The sequence below is a fragment of the Schistocerca piceifrons genome, unplaced genomic scaffold, assembly GCF_021461385.2.
Source record: "Schistocerca piceifrons isolate TAMUIC-IGC-003096 unplaced genomic scaffold, iqSchPice1.1 HiC_scaffold_1772, whole genome shotgun sequence".
Classification (NCBI taxonomy): Eukaryota; Metazoa; Arthropoda; class Insecta; order Orthoptera; family Acrididae; genus Schistocerca; species Schistocerca piceifrons.
The window spans coordinates 181,214-193,833 of NW_025727648.1; the positions used below are offsets into that span (position 1 = coordinate 181,214).

General features: G+C 47.7%; 25 non-coding genes across 25 annotated transcripts; all 25 read right to left on the bottom strand.

The window, feature by feature from the left end:
- Positions 1-280: 280 nt before the first annotated feature.
- On the bottom strand, positions 281-353 carry Trnak-cuu. The gene has a single exon. It is a non-coding gene; the product is annotated as a tRNA-Lys (tRNA).
- Positions 354-791: 438 nt separating this feature from the next.
- On the bottom strand, positions 792-864 carry Trnar-ucg. Its single transcript has one exon. It is a non-coding gene; the product is annotated as a tRNA-Arg (tRNA).
- A 543-nt stretch (positions 865-1,407) lies between these two features.
- Positions 1,408-1,479, bottom strand: Trnat-agu. The gene has a single exon. It is a non-coding gene; the product is annotated as a tRNA-Thr (tRNA).
- A 321-nt stretch (positions 1,480-1,800) lies between these two features.
- On the bottom strand, positions 1,801-1,873 carry Trnak-cuu. Its single transcript has one exon. It is a non-coding gene; the product is annotated as a tRNA-Lys (tRNA).
- Positions 1,874-2,311: 438 nt separating this feature from the next.
- Positions 2,312-2,384, bottom strand: Trnar-ucg. The gene has a single exon. It is a non-coding gene; the product is annotated as a tRNA-Arg (tRNA).
- A 543-nt stretch (positions 2,385-2,927) lies between these two features.
- Positions 2,928-2,999, bottom strand: Trnat-agu. Its single transcript has one exon. It is a non-coding gene; the product is annotated as a tRNA-Thr (tRNA).
- Positions 3,000-3,320: 321 nt separating this feature from the next.
- Trnak-cuu lies at positions 3,321-3,393 on the bottom strand. Its single transcript has one exon. It is a non-coding gene; the product is annotated as a tRNA-Lys (tRNA).
- A 438-nt stretch (positions 3,394-3,831) lies between these two features.
- Trnar-ucg lies at positions 3,832-3,904 on the bottom strand. Its single transcript has one exon. It is a non-coding gene; the product is annotated as a tRNA-Arg (tRNA).
- A 546-nt stretch (positions 3,905-4,450) lies between these two features.
- Trnat-agu lies at positions 4,451-4,522 on the bottom strand. Its single transcript has one exon. It is a non-coding gene; the product is annotated as a tRNA-Thr (tRNA).
- Positions 4,523-4,843: 321 nt separating this feature from the next.
- Positions 4,844-4,916, bottom strand: Trnak-cuu. Its single transcript has one exon. It is a non-coding gene; the product is annotated as a tRNA-Lys (tRNA).
- A 438-nt stretch (positions 4,917-5,354) lies between these two features.
- On the bottom strand, positions 5,355-5,427 carry Trnar-ucg. Its single transcript has one exon. It is a non-coding gene; the product is annotated as a tRNA-Arg (tRNA).
- A 543-nt stretch (positions 5,428-5,970) lies between these two features.
- Trnat-agu lies at positions 5,971-6,042 on the bottom strand. The gene has a single exon. It is a non-coding gene; the product is annotated as a tRNA-Thr (tRNA).
- Positions 6,043-6,363: 321 nt separating this feature from the next.
- On the bottom strand, positions 6,364-6,436 carry Trnak-cuu. Its single transcript has one exon. It is a non-coding gene; the product is annotated as a tRNA-Lys (tRNA).
- A 438-nt stretch (positions 6,437-6,874) lies between these two features.
- Trnar-ucg lies at positions 6,875-6,947 on the bottom strand. The gene has a single exon. It is a non-coding gene; the product is annotated as a tRNA-Arg (tRNA).
- A 543-nt stretch (positions 6,948-7,490) lies between these two features.
- Trnat-agu lies at positions 7,491-7,562 on the bottom strand. The gene has a single exon. It is a non-coding gene; the product is annotated as a tRNA-Thr (tRNA).
- A 321-nt stretch (positions 7,563-7,883) lies between these two features.
- Positions 7,884-7,956, bottom strand: Trnak-cuu. Its single transcript has one exon. It is a non-coding gene; the product is annotated as a tRNA-Lys (tRNA).
- A 438-nt stretch (positions 7,957-8,394) lies between these two features.
- Positions 8,395-8,467, bottom strand: Trnar-ucg. The gene has a single exon. It is a non-coding gene; the product is annotated as a tRNA-Arg (tRNA).
- A 543-nt stretch (positions 8,468-9,010) lies between these two features.
- Positions 9,011-9,082, bottom strand: Trnat-agu. The gene has a single exon. It is a non-coding gene; the product is annotated as a tRNA-Thr (tRNA).
- A 321-nt stretch (positions 9,083-9,403) lies between these two features.
- Positions 9,404-9,476, bottom strand: Trnak-cuu. Its single transcript has one exon. It is a non-coding gene; the product is annotated as a tRNA-Lys (tRNA).
- Positions 9,477-9,914: 438 nt separating this feature from the next.
- On the bottom strand, positions 9,915-9,987 carry Trnar-ucg. The gene has a single exon. It is a non-coding gene; the product is annotated as a tRNA-Arg (tRNA).
- A 543-nt stretch (positions 9,988-10,530) lies between these two features.
- Trnat-agu lies at positions 10,531-10,602 on the bottom strand. The gene has a single exon. It is a non-coding gene; the product is annotated as a tRNA-Thr (tRNA).
- A 321-nt stretch (positions 10,603-10,923) lies between these two features.
- On the bottom strand, positions 10,924-10,996 carry Trnak-cuu. The gene has a single exon. It is a non-coding gene; the product is annotated as a tRNA-Lys (tRNA).
- Positions 10,997-11,434: 438 nt separating this feature from the next.
- On the bottom strand, positions 11,435-11,507 carry Trnar-ucg. The gene has a single exon. It is a non-coding gene; the product is annotated as a tRNA-Arg (tRNA).
- A 543-nt stretch (positions 11,508-12,050) lies between these two features.
- On the bottom strand, positions 12,051-12,122 carry Trnat-agu. Its single transcript has one exon. It is a non-coding gene; the product is annotated as a tRNA-Thr (tRNA).
- Positions 12,123-12,443: 321 nt separating this feature from the next.
- On the bottom strand, positions 12,444-12,516 carry Trnak-cuu. The gene has a single exon. It is a non-coding gene; the product is annotated as a tRNA-Lys (tRNA).
- Between the last annotated feature and the right edge of the window lie 104 nt (positions 12,517-12,620).

The following is a 12,620-nucleotide window of genomic DNA, read 5'->3' on the forward strand; positions in this document are numbered from 1 at the left end:
AGTCAATCGGAGCCCTTCAGCTGGAAACGCACCGCATTAGCGACCATTATTTGTATTTAGTTAGCACAGCTGCTGCTTTCCTACACATCTCACACGATATCGATGTACGCCTAAAATTCCAAAACAACACTTTTATTTCATTTCAGAGCTACTTTCAGCTTCAAAAACCATTCCTCTGATATTCATACGAAGCTAGGCATCGTCGTAACCCGTTACGTTCATTACGCAAGGCTCACGAGAGGGGCGCAGGTTGCATCCGCGTAGACACAAAATTTTGCGCCGCCCAGCGTGGGGCTCGAACCCACGACCCTGAGATTAAGAGTCTCATGCTCTACCGACTGAGCTAGCCGGGCTCCACACAACGCGTCACGAGCCATACATTATTTATGCGACCTGCGACCATCTCTGGAAGATCCTTTTGACTACAGCTTATTTCCTGCTGCCACAAATGAGCTACAATTCCTATTCAATGAAATAAATTTTCCGAAAGGCATCAAATCTACTTGAAATGATACGTGGCTATCAGCACCATTATTCAACACACATGCTCGACTGTGCGCAGACGCCTGTGGCGCAGCTCTTGGGTCCTGAGTCAGACGCAGTAGTTCCAAAAATCTCTCCTGATCGGCACTGTGCCGAAAATTTCGCTACACAACCCCTTTGTCTTGCTTGAGCTTCATGTAGACGCCGGTTTGCAGCCAGGAAGCGGACAGCAGCAACTTTCAACTAGATTTGTAGTATTCAAACAACTCAGTAAAACAGCATGCATCTTTTGCAGAACTGGAAAAACTCGACCGTGACAGGATTCGAACCTGCAATCTTCGGATCCGAAGTCCGACGCCTTATCCATTAGGCCACACGGTCACTGGCGCAATATGCTTCCCCACACACACCTCATTGTCGCCATTTGTACGCTTGCCGGAATGAATTTCCCATCTTTGACGCAATTCTCCATCTCCAATTTCAGTACTAAAAAGGCGACGCTACTTCTTGCTGTGTCCCATCGCAAGTTACATTCAAGCCCTTGTGACGCTGATCAAACAAGAGGTTGCAAATCAGCTTCAATTGCTTACTGCCATCTCAGTCGCTTGCAGAAGGTGCCTCACCCTATGTCATACAATGGCGAGTTGCCTCTATTACCAAAGCGGCGGCGGCGCCGACGACGACGACAACCGCGAGGGTCTCTACCAGGGGTAGAAAATACATCACAAGAACTAAGTATTCCACGTCGGCATTCTCCGGAGACTGCCAAAAGCAGCAGTTTCTGGTGCCTACTTTAATAGCACCATTCGCACTATTCATTTGCGAGAGCATTTCTTAAATACCGAACCCGTTCATAATTTTTTTATATCCTTGACCGCTTTTTTCGAAAGATCTACGTTAGAAGGGGCTGTTACAAAATTCTTTTGCCTCCTGTGAGGATCGAACTCACGACCTCTGGTTTACTAGACCAGCGCTCTGCCACTGAGCTAAGAAGGCGCCGCCTAGTGCGCATTTCGGGTACTTCAATCTTATGGACCAGTCAATCGGAGCCCTTCAGCTGGAAACGCACCGCATTAGCGACCATTATTTGTATTTAGTTAGCACAGCTGCTGCTTTCCTACACATCTCACACGATATCGATGTACGCCTAAAATTCCAAAACAACACTTTTATTTCATTTCAGAGCTACTTTCAGCTTCAAAAACCATTCCTCTGATATTCATACGAAGCTAGGCATCGTCGTAACCCGTTACGTTCATTACGCAAGGCTCACGAGAGGGGCGCAGGTTGCATCCGCGTAGACACAAAATTTTGCGCCGCCCAGCGTGGGGCTCGAACCCACGACCCTGAGATTAAGAGTCTCATGCTCTACCGACTGAGCTAGCCGGGCTCCACACAACGCGTCACGAGCCATACATTATTTATGCGACCTGCGACCATCTATGGAAGATCCTTTTGACTACAGCTTATTTCCTGCTGCCACAAATGAGCTACAATTCCTATTCAATGAAATAAATTTTCCGAAAGGCATCAAATCTACTTGAAATGATACGTGGCTATCAGCACCATTATTCAACACACATGCTCGACTGTGCGCAGACGCCTGTGGCGCAGCTCTTGGGTCCTGAGTCAGACGCAGTAGTTCCAAAAATCTCTCCTGATCGGCACTGTGCCGAAAATTTCGCTACACAACCCCTTTGTCTTGCTTGAGCTTCATGTAGACGCCGGTTTGCAGCCAGGAAGCGGACAGCAGCAACTTTCAACTAGATTTGTAGTATTCAAACAACTCAGTAAAACAGCATGCATCTTTTGCAGAACTGGAAAAACTCGACCGTGACAGGATTCGAACCTGCAATCTTCGGATCCGAAGTCCGACGCCTTATCCATTAGGCCACACGGTCACTGGCGCAATATGCTTCCCCACACACACCTCATTGTCGCCATTTGTACGCTTGCCGGAATGAATTTCCCATCTTTGACGCAATTCTCCATCTCCAATTTCAGTACTAAAAAGGCGACGCTACTTCTTGCTGTGTCCCATCGCAAGTTACATTCAAGCCCTTGTGACGCTGATCAAACAAGAGGTTGCAAATCAGCTTCAATTGCTTACTGCCATCTCAGTCGCTTGCAGAAGGTGCCTCACCCTATGTCATACAATGGCGAGTTGCCTCTATTACCAAAGCGGCGGCGGCGCCGACGACGACGACAACCGCGAGGGTCTCTACCAGGGGTAGAAAATACATCACAAGAACTAAGTATTCCACGTCGGCATTCTCCGGAGACTGCCAAAAGCAGCAGTTTCTGGTGCCTACTTTAATAGCACCATTCGCACTATTCATTTGCGAGAGCATTTCTTAAATACCGAACCCGTTCATAATTTTTTTATATCCTTGACCGCTTTTTTCGAAAGATCTACGTTAGAAGGGGCTGTTACAAAATTCTTTTGCCTCCTGTGAGGATCGAACTCACGACCTCTGGTTTACTAGACCAGCGCTCTGCCACTGAGCTAAGAAGGCGCCGCCTAGTGCGCATTTCGGGTACTTCAATCTTATGGACCAGTCAATCGGAGCCCTTCAGCTGGAAACGCACCGCATTAGCGACCATTATTTGTATTTAGTTAGCACAGCTGCTGCTTTCCTACACATCTCACACGATATCGATGTACGCCTAAAATTCCAAAACAACACTTTTATTTCATTTCAGAGCTACTTTCAGCTTCAAAAACCATTCCTCTGATATTCATACGAAGCTAGGCATCGTCGTAACCCGTTACGTTCATTACTCAAGGCTCACGAGAGGGGCGCAGGTTGCATCCGCGTAGACACAAAATTTTGCGCCGCCCAGCGTGGGGCTCGAACCCACGACCCTGAGATTAAGAGTCTCATGCTCTACCGACTGAGCTAGCCGGGCTCCACACAACGCGTCACGAGCCATACAGTATTTATGCGACCTGCGACCATCTATGGAAGATCCTTTTGACTACAGCTTATTTCCTGCTGCCACAAATGAGCTACAATTCCTATTCAATGAAATAAATTTTCCGAAAGGCATCAAATCTACTTGAAATGATACGTGGCTATCAGCACCATTATTCAACACACATGCTCGACTGTGCGCAGACGCCTGTGGCGCAGCTCTTGGGTCCTGAGTCAGACGCAGTAGTTCCAAAAATCTCTCCTGATCGGCACTGTGCCGAAAATTTCGCTACACAACCCCTTTGTCTTGCTTGAGCTTCATGTAGACGCCGGTTTGCAGCCAGGAAGCGGACAGCAGCAACTTTCAACTAGATTTGTAGTATTCAAACAACTCAGTAAAACAGCATGCATCTTTTGCAGAACTGGAAAAACTCGACCGTGACAGGATTCGAACCTGCAATCTTCGGATCCGAAGTCCGACGCCTTATCCATTAGGCCACACGGTCACTGGCGCAATATGCTTCCCCACACACACCTCATTGTCGCCATTTGTACGCTTGCCGGAATGAATTTCCCATCTTTGACGCAATTCTCCATCTCCAATTTCAGTACTAAAAAGGCGACGCTACTTCTTGCTGTGTCCCATCGCAAGTTACATTCAAGCCCTTGTGACGCTGATCAAACAAGAGGTTGCAAATCAGCTTCAATTGCTTACTGCCATCTCAGTCGCTTGCAGAAGGTGCCTCACCCTATGTCATACAATGGCGAGTTGCCTCTATTACCAAAGCGGCGGCGGCGCCGACGACGACGACGACAACCGCGAGGGTCTCTACCAGGGGTAGAAAATACATCACAAGAACTAAGTATTCCACGTCGGCATTCTCCGGAGACTGCCAAAAGCAGCAGTTTCTGGTGCCTACTTTAATAGCACCATTCGCACTATTCATTTGCGAGAGCATTTCTTAAATACCGAACCCGTTCATAATTTTTTTATATCCTTGACCGCTTTTTTCGAAAGATCTACGTTAGAAGGGGCTGTTACAAAATTCTTTTGCCTCCTGTGAGGATCGAACTCACGACCTCTGGTTTACTAGACCAGCGCTCTGCCACTGAGCTAAGAAGGCGCCGCCTAGTGCGCATTTCGGGTACTTCAATCTTATGGACCAGTCAATCGGAGCCCTTCAGCTGGAAACGCACCGCATTAGCGACCATTATTTGTATTTAGTTAGCACAGCTGCTGCTTTCCTACACATCTCACACGATATCGATGTACGCCTAAAATTCCAAAACAACACTTTTATTTCATTTCAGAGCTACTTTCAGCTTCAAAAACCATTCCTCTGATATTCATACGAAGCTAGGCATCGTCGTAACCCGTTACGTTCATTACGCAAGGCTCACGAGAGGGGCGCAGGTTGCATCCGCGTAGACACAAAATTTTGCGCCGCCCAGCGTGGGGCTCGAACCCACGACCCTGAGATTAAGAGTCTCATGCTCTACCGACTGAGCTAGCCGGGCTCCACACAACGCGTCACGAGCCATACAGTATTTATGCGACCTGCGACCATCTATGGAAGATCCTTTTGACTACAGCTTATTTCCTGCTGCCACAAATGAGCTACAATTCCTATTCAATGAAATAAATTTTCCGAAAGGCATCAAATCTACTTGAAATGATACGTGGCTATCAGCACCATTATTCAACACACATGCTCGACTGTGCGCAGACGCCTGTGGCGCAGCTCTTGGGTCCTGAGTCAGACGCAGTAGTTCCAAAAATCTCTCCTGATCGGCACTGTGCCGAAAATTTCGCTACACAACCCCTTTGTCTTGCTTGAGCTTCATGTAGACGCCGGTTTGCAGCCAGGAAGCGGACAGCAGCAACTTTCAACTAGATTTGTAGTACTCAAACAACTCAGTAAAACAGCATGCATCTTTTGCAGAACTGGAAAAACTCGACCGTGACAGGATTCGAACCTGCAATCTTCGGATCCGAAGTCCGACGCCTTATCCATTAGGCCACACGGTCACTGGCGCAATATGCTTCCCCACACACACCTCATTGTCGCCATTTGTACGCTTGCCGGAATGAATTTCCCATCTTTGACGCAATTCTCCATCTCCAATTTCAGTACTAAAAAGGCGACGCTACTTCTTGCTGTGTCCCATCGCAAGTTACATTCAAGCCCTTGTGACGCTGATCAAACAAGAGGTTGCAAATCAGCTTCAATTGCTTACTGCCATCTCAGTCGCTTGCAGAAGGTGCCTCACCCTATGTCATACAATGGCGAGTTGCCTCTATTACCAAAGCGGCGGCGGCGCCGACGACGACGACAACCGCGAGGGTCTCTACCAGGGGTAGAAAATACATCACAAGAACTAAGTATTCCACGTCGGCATTCTCCGGAGACTGCCAAAAGCAGCAGTTTCTGGTGCCTACTTTAATAGCACCATTCGCACTATTCATTTGCGAGAGCATTTCTTAAATACCGAACCCGTTCATAATTTTTTTATATCCTTGACCGCTTTTTTCGAAAGATCTACGTTAGAAGGGGCTGTTACAAAATTCTTTTGCCTCCTGTGAGGATCGAACTCACGACCTCTGGTTTACTAGACCAGCGCTCTGCCACTGAGCTAAGAAGGCGCCGCCTAGTGCGCATTTCGGGTACTTCAATCTTATGGACCAGTCAATCGGAGCCCTTCAGCTGGAAACGCACCGCATTAGCGACCATTATTTGTATTTAGTTAGCACAGCTGCTGCTTTCCTACACATCTCACACGATATCGATGTACGCCTAAAATTCCAAAACAACACTTTTATTTCATTTCAGAGCTACTTTCAGCTTCAAAAACCATTCCTCTGATATTCATACGAAGCTAGGCATCGTCGTAACCCGTTACGTTCATTACGCAAGGCTCACGAGAGGGGCGCAGGTTGCATCCGCGTAGACACAAAATTTTGCGCCGCCCAGCGTGGGGCTCGAACCCACGACCCTGAGATTAAGAGTCTCATGCTCTACCGACTGAGCTAGCCGGGCTCCACACAACGCGTCACGAGCCATACAGTATTTATGCGACCTGCGACCATCTATGGAAGATCCTTTTGACTACAGCTTATTTCCTGCTGCCACAAATGAGCTACAATTCCTATTCAATGAAATAAATTTTCCGAAAGGCATCAAATCTACTTGAAATGATACGTGGCTATCAGCACCATTATTCAACACACATGCTCGACTGTGCGCAGACGCCTGTGGCGCAGCTCTTGGGTCCTGAGTCAGACGCAGTAGTTCCAAAAATCTCTCCTGATCGGCACTGTGCCGAAAATTTCGCTACACAACCCCTTTGTCTTGCTTGAGCTTCATGTAGACGCCGGTTTGCAGCCAGGAAGCGGACAGCAGCAACTTTCAACTAGATTTGTAGTATTCAAACAACTCAGTAAAACAGCATGCATCTTTTGCAGAACTGGAAAAACTCGACCGTGACAGGATTCGAACCTGCAATCTTCGGATCCGAAGTCCGACGCCTTATCCATTAGGCCACACGGTCACTGGCGCAATATGCTTCCCCACACACACCTCATTGTCGCCATTTGTACGCTTGCCGGAATGAATTTCCCATCTTTGACGCAATTCTCCATCTTCAATTTCAGTACTAAAAAGGCGACGCTACTTCTTGCTGTGTCCCATCGCAAGTTACATTCAAGCCCTTGTGACGCTGATCAAACAAGAGGCTGCAAATCAGCTTCAATTGCTTACTGCCATCTCAGTCGCTTGCAGAAGGTGCCTCACCCTATGTCATACAATGGCGAGTTGCCTCTATTACCAAAGCGGCGGCGGCGCCGACGACGACGACAACCGCGAGGGTCTCTACCAGGGGTAGAAAATACATCACAAGAACTAAGTATTCCACGTCGGCATTCTCCGGAGACTGCCAAAAGCAGCAGTTTCTGGTGCCTACTTTAATAGCACCATTCGCACTATTCATTTGCGAGAGCATTTCTTAAATACCGAACCCGTTCATAATTTTTTTATATCCTTGACCGCTTTTTTCGAAAGATCTACGTTAGAAGGGGCTGTTACAAAATTCTTTTGCCTCCTGTGAGGATCGAACTCACGACCTCTGGTTTACTAGACCAGCGCTCTGCCACTGAGCTAAGAAGGCGCCGCCTAGTGCGCATTTCGGGTACTTCAATCTTATGGACCAGTCAATCGGAGCCCTTCAGCTGGAAACGCACCGCATTAGCGACCATTATTTGTATTTAGTTAGCACAGCTGCTGCTTTCCTACACATCTCACACGATATCGATGTACGCCTAAAATTCCAAAACAACACTTTTATTTCATTTCAGAGCTACTTTCAGCTTCAAAAACCATTCCTCTGATATTCATACGAAGCTAGGCATCGTCGTAACCCGTTACGTTCATTACGCAAGGCTCACGAGAGGGGCGCAGGTTGCATCCGCGTAGACACAAAATTTTGCGCCGCCCAGCGTGGGGCTCGAACCCACGACCCTGAGATTAAGAGTCTCATGCTCTACCGACTGAGCTAGCCGGGCTCCACACAACGCGTCACGAGCCATACAGTATTTATGCGACCTGCGACCATCTATGGAAGATCCTTTTGACTACAGCTTATTTCCTGCTGCCACAAATGAGCTACAATTCCTATTCAATGAAATAAATTTTCCGAAAGGCATCAAATCTACTTGAAATGATACGTGGCTATCAGCACCATTATTCAACACACATGCTCGACTGTGCGCAGACGCCTGTGGCGCAGCTCTTGGGTCCTGAGTCAGACGCAGTAGTTCCAAAAATCTCTCCTGATCGGCACTGTGCCGAAAATTTCGCTACACAACCCCTTTGTCTTGCTTGAGCTTCATGTAGACGCCGGTTTGCAGCCAGGAAGCGGACAGCAGCAACTTTCAACTAGATTTGTAGTACTCAAACAACTCAGTAAAACAGCATGCATCTTTTGCAGAACTGGAAAAACTCGACCGTGACAGGATTCGAACCTGCAATCTTCGGATCCGAAGTCCGACGCCTTATCCATTAGGCCACACGGTCACTGGCGCAATATGCTTCCCCACACACACCTCATTGTCGCCATTTGTACGCTTGCCGGAATGAATTTCCCATCTTTGACGCAATTCTCCATCTCCAATTTCAGTACTAAAAAGGCGACGCTACTTCTTGCTGTGTCCCATCGCAAGTTACATTCAAGCCCTTGTGACGCTGATCAAACAAGAGGTTGCAAATCAGCTTCAATTGCTTACTGCCATCTCAGTCGCTTGCAGAAGGTGCCTCACCCTATGTCATACAATGGCGAGTTGCCTCTATTACCAAAGCGGCGGCGGCGCCGACGACGACGACAACCGCGAGGGTCTCTACCAGGGGTAGAAAATACATCACAAGAACTAAGTATTCCACGTCGGCATTCTCCGGAGACTGCCAAAAGCAGCAGTTTCTGGTGCCTACTTTAATAGCACCATTCGCACTATTCATTTGCGAGAGCATTTCTTAAATACCGAACCCGTTCATAATTTTTTTATATCCTTGACCGCTTTTTTCGAAAGATCTACGTTAGAAGGGGCTGTTACAAAATTCTTTTGCCTCCTGTGAGGATCGAACTCACGACCTCTGGTTTACTAGACCAGCGCTCTGCCACTGAGCTAAGAAGGCGCCGCCTAGTGCGCATTTCGGGTACTTCAATCTTATGGACCAGTCAATCGGAGCCCTTCAGCTGGAAACGCACCGCATTAGCGACCATTATTTGTATTTAGTTAGCACAGCTGCTGCTTTCCTACACATCTCACACGATATCGATGTACGCCTAAAATTCCAAAACAACACTTTTATTTCATTTCAGAGCTACTTTCAGCTTCAAAAACCATTCCTCTGATATTCATACGAAGCTAGGCATCGTCGTAACCCGTTACGTTCATTACGCAAGGCTCACGAGAGGGGCGCAGGTTGCATCCGCGTAGACACAAAATTTTGCGCCGCCCAGCGTGGGGCTCGAACCCACGACCCTGAGATTAAGAGTCTCATGCTCTACCGACTGAGCTAGCCGGGCTCCACACAACGCGTCACGAGCCATACAGTATTTATGCGACCTGCGACCATCTATGGAAGATCCTTTTGACTACAGCTTATTTCCTGCTGCCACAAATGAGCTACAATTCCTATTCAATGAAATAAATTTTCCGAAAGGCATCAAATCTACTTGAAATGATACGTGGCTATCAGCACCATTATTCAACACACATGCTCGACTGTGCGCAGACGCCTGTGGCGCAGCTCTTGGGTCCTGAGTCAGACGCAGTAGTTCCAAAAATCTCTCCTGATCGGCACTGTGCCGAAAATTTCGCTACACAACCCCTTTGTCTTGCTTGAGCTTCATGTAGACGCCGGTTTGCAGCCAGGAAGCGGACAGCAGCAACTTTCAACTAGATTTGTAGTATTCAAACAACTCAGTAAAACAGCATGCATCTTTTGCAGAACTGGAAAAACTCGACCGTGACAGGATTCGAACCTGCAATCTTCGGATCCGAAGTCCGACGCCTTATCCATTAGGCCACACGGTCACTGGCGCAATATGCTTCCCCACACACACCTCATTGTCGCCATTTGTACGCTTGCCGGAATGAATTTCCCATCTTTGACGCAATTCTCCATCTTCAATTTCAGTACTAAAAAGGCGACGCTACTTCTTGCTGTGTCCCATCGCAAGTTACATTCAAGCCCTTGTGACGCTGATCAAACAAGAGGCTGCAAATCAGCTTCAATTGCTTACTGCCATCTCAGTCGCTTGCAGAAGGTGCCTCACCCTATGTCATACAATGGCGAGTTGCCTCTATTACCAAAGCGGCGGCGGCGCCGACGACGACGACAACCGCGAGGGTCTCTACCAGGGGTAGAAAATACATCACAAGAACTAAGTATTCCACGTCGGCATTCTCCGGAGACTGCCAAAAGCAGCAGTTTCTGGTGCCTACTTTAATAGCACCATTCGCACTATTCATTTGCGAGAGCATTTCTTAAATACCGAACCCGTTCATAATTTTTTTATATCCTTGACCGCTTTTTTCGAAAGATCTACGTTAGAAGGGGCTGTTACAAAATTCTTTTGCCTCCTGTGAGGATCGAACTCACGACCTCTGGTTTACTAGACCAGCGCTCTGCCACTGAGCTAAGAAGGCGCCGCCTAGTGCGCATTTCGGGTACTTCAATCTTATGGACCAGTCAATCGGAGCCCTTCAGCTGGAAACGCACCGCATTAGCGACCATTATTTGTATTTAGTTAGCACAGCTGCTGCTTTCCTACACATCTCACACGATATCGATGTACGCCTAAAATTCCAAAACAACACTTTTATTTCATTTCAGAGCTACTTTCAGCTTCAAAAACCATTCCTCTGATATTCATACGAAGCTAGGCATCGTCGTAACCCGTTACGTTCATTACGCAAGGCTCACGAGAGGGGCGCAGGTTGCATCCGCGTAGACACAAAATTTTGCGCCGCCCAGCGTGGGGCTCGAACCCACGACCCTGAGATTAAGAGTCTCATGCTCTACCGACTGAGCTAGCCGGGCTCCACACAACGCGTCACGAGCCATACAGTATTTATGCGACCTGCGACCATCTATGGAAGATCCTTTTGACTACAGCTTATTTCCTGCTGCCACAAATGAGCTACAATTCCTATTCAATGAAATAAATTTTCCGAAAGGCATCAAATCTACTTGAAATGATACGTGGCTATCAGCACCATTATTCAACACACATGCTCGACTGTGCGCAGACGCCTGTGGCGCAGCTCTTGGGTCCTGAGTCAGACGCAGTAGTTCCAAAAATCTCTCCTGATCGGCACTGTGCCGAAAATTTCGCTACACAACCCCTTTGTCTTGCTTGAGCTTCATGTAGACGCCGGTTTGCAGCCAGGAAGCGGACAGCAGCAACTTTCAACTAGATTTGTAGTATTCAAACAACTCAGTAAAACAGCATGCATCTTTTGCAGAACTGGAAAAACTCGACCGTGACAGGATTCGAACCTGCAATCTTCGGATCCGAAGTCCGACGCCTTATCCATTAGGCCACACGGTCACTGGCGCAATATGCTTCCCCACACACACCTCATTGTCGCCATTTGTACGCTTGCCGGAATGAATTTCCCATCTTTGACGCAATTCTCCATCTTCAATTTCAGTACTAAAAAGGCGACGCTACTTCTTGCTGTGTCCCATCGCAAGTTACATTCAAGCCCTTGTGACGCTGATCAAACAAGAGGCTGCAAATCAGCTTCAATTGCTTACTGCCATCTCAGTCGCTTGCAGAAGGTGCCTCACCCTATGTCATACAATGGCGAGTTGCCTCTATTACCAAAGCGGCGGCGGCGCCGACGACGACGACAACCGCGAGGGTCTCTACCAGGGGTAGAAAATACATCACAAGAACTAAGTATTCCACGTCGGCATTCTCCGGAGACTGCCAAAAGCAGCAGTTTCTGGTGCCTACTTTAATAGCACCATTCGCACTATTCATTTGCGAGAGCATTTCTTAAATACCGAACCCGTTCATAATTTTTTTATATCCTTGACCGCTTTTTTCGAAAGATCTACGTTAGAAGGGGCTGTTACAAAATTCTTTTGCCTCCTGTGAGGATCGAACTCACGACCTCTGGTTTACTAGACCAGCGCTCTGCCACTGAGCTAAGAAGGCGCCGCCTAGTGCGCATTTCGGGTACTTCAATCTTATGGACCAGTCAATCGGAGCCCTTCAGCTGGAAACGCACCGCATTAGCGACCATTATTTGTATTTAGTTAGCACAGCTGCTGCTTTCCTACACATCTCACACGATATCGATGTACGCCTAAAATTCCAAAACAACACTTTTATTTCATTTCAGAGCTACTTTCAGCTTCAAAAACCATTCCTCTGATATTCATACGAAGCTAGGCATCGTCGTAACCCGTTACGTTCATTACGCAAGGCTCACGAGAGGGGCGCAGGTTGCATCCGCGTAGACACAAAATTTTGCGCCGCCCAGCGTGGGGCTCGAACCCACGACCCTGAGATTAAGAGTCTCATGCTCTACCGACTGAGCTAGCCGGGCTCCACACAACGCGTCACGAGCCATACAGTATTTATGCGACCTGCGACCATCTATGGAAGATCCTTTTGACTACAGCTTATTTCCTGCTGCCACAAATGAGCTAC